General features: G+C 52.3%; 1 long non-coding RNA gene across 1 annotated transcript in view; it reads left to right on the forward strand.

Annotated features, from left to right (window-relative positions):
• The first annotated feature begins 544 nt into the window (after positions 1–544).
• The window catches only part of LOC112481566, a 4,491-nt gene continuing 2,949 nt past the window's right edge, over positions 545–2,086 (forward strand). Inside the window, exon 1 of the long non-coding RNA XR_003046935.1 lies at positions 545–2,001. This is a non-coding gene — a long non-coding RNA (uncharacterized LOC112481566). The remainder of the gene's footprint in view (positions 2,002–2,086) is intronic.

Below are 2,086 nucleotides of genomic sequence, written 5' to 3' on the forward strand. Positions count from 1 at the left end.
CATCCTCTGCCACGGTAAAGCAGACAGCACAGGCTGGCAGGACACTTCTGCTCAATTAATGAACACAGAAATTCAGTGACCGAAGGCAAGCAGCCTGATAAGCAGTTAAGCGAGGCATAAGGTCCCTAGCGAGTCTAAGCTAGGACAGGCATCAAAACAGGTTTCTGAAGCCCCAGGCCAGCTCTGGAACACTGAGGAGTCATGGATACCTGCCGGGCAAAACAATGCTCAGAGTGCTCCAGAGGGGCTGGGCCAGGCCCAGGACTCAGCCGAGGCCAGTAGAGTGATCCTGCCTACTTGTAGGCCTGCTGACAAGTGCCAGAACCCCGCCTCTTTTGCTCTGAAGAGGGGACAAAGCTGCCCGTGGAGGCCCTGTCTTAGAGCCTAGCTGTGGTTGTCCCAGGTGTGAAAGGTTAATGCGGGGTGGGTCCCAGAGGAGATCCTGCAGCCCCTGCCCCGCCGGGGACTGACGGACCAGATCAGGCACCAATAAGACTGTTTCCGCCATCAGGGCAAAGAGCCACAGGTGCTCTCACCTGCACTGTCCTAGGCAGAGGCCTGGTCTCCAAGATGGTGCTTCCACTCCTACTGGCCTCCCAGGGTCAAGGAGAAAGCAGCCAATTTGTTACATTTTAATTACAACACTAGGGAACTGCTCATTTAGAATCCCACTTAAAATGGAATCTGCCTTCCCCAACTAACAGAGAAGTACTTAAAGAGCAGTTAAGTGTTACTAGATGCTTCAGAGCAGCAAACGTAAAGTATCTATGAACTACCAGAGTCAGTCTGCAGGACAAAAGCTGGGTTCTCCAGCAAAGAGAGGAGGTCTGCCCTCCACCTGCCTCCAGGGCCCTGAAGCTGGCAGTACTTGAACTCAATCTTCTCAGATCAGCTCTGCTGGTTGACAGCACAGACTTCAGAGCTACTCACCGACTGTGAGTATGGCAAACTGCTCATCTTCTCCAACCTCAACTTCCTCATCTGTAAAATGGGGGGCTGGTTCTCTAATCTCACAGGTTTGCCCAGAATGAAACATATAGTAGATGAGAAGCCCTAGACAGGACTTTCCCACCTAAATAAACTCCCCTAGGGAAAAGGCATTCACTTGCCTAAACCGAGCACCAAGCACTCAGGACACCCTTGATATTTCCCCAGTTTTTGACACACCTCCCAGGACCCCAGGCTGTTTCTCAAACAAAGTCCCAACACTGAGACTAACTAGACAAAAGCAAGACGGTAAGCATTCACCGCGAAAACCACCCAAAAGGCTGCAAGCAAATCAGGTTAAACAAGGATCCATAGCCCTTTTCTGTTGGATGGGTTCGTTCTGTACATAAAGGCAACATTTCCTTAACAGCAAGAAACATTTTTGGCTACTCTTTAAAAGGAAACAAAAAAACTAACTTCAAACAGTACAGTAACTTCCCAAACCCAAGCATACTTTCACAGTATATAAACCAAACCAGTTAATTCTGTGATTTAGGAGCAAATGCACGCCATGATCGTGAGCCCAGCTAATCATTCCCTTCCCTGCCTCCTACTCGTGAAACTACCAGTTCTAATCTCTGTTCCACTGGTACAAAGCGATCTTAAAAACAAAACTCTTCCTCCAGCGAAGCGCTGATGTTGAGGGTCCCATCAACGGCAAGCAGAGCTCTCTAGAGGTGCAAAAATATTCAGACTGGTTTTGGTTTTTAAACATCAATCCCCCCTTACCTCCCCCCGCCCCCCACCAGCAGCCAGCGATTGTAATTCAAGACTTTCAACTCTCTCTCTGCCGGGCCTTATATCCTCGGCTGGAGAGCGCCACAGGTTTGTGTGCAGATCCGTGACCCCGGAAACGCACGTCCCTCAGTGGAGGGAAGCTCCTGTCAAGCCCGCCTCGGCTCCCCGACCGCGCCGCGAGCTCATGCTGTAAGGGATGCCCCCCACTTTCACAAGGGAAAGCGACGGGAGCCCTAAGAAGGAAGGCCAGGACAACGCCGAGACCGGGCCAGAAAGGTCGGGCCGCACCCCGCGGCGTCAACAGCTCCGAGGCGGACGGTTCCCGGGCGCGGGGAGGGGGGCGCGCAGGGGGAAGGGGTCC

The sequence above is a fragment of the Pteropus alecto genome, unplaced genomic scaffold (assembly GCF_000325575.1).
Source record: "Pteropus alecto unplaced genomic scaffold, ASM32557v1 scaffold44, whole genome shotgun sequence".
NCBI lineage: Eukaryota > Metazoa > Chordata > Mammalia > Chiroptera > Pteropodidae > Pteropus > Pteropus alecto.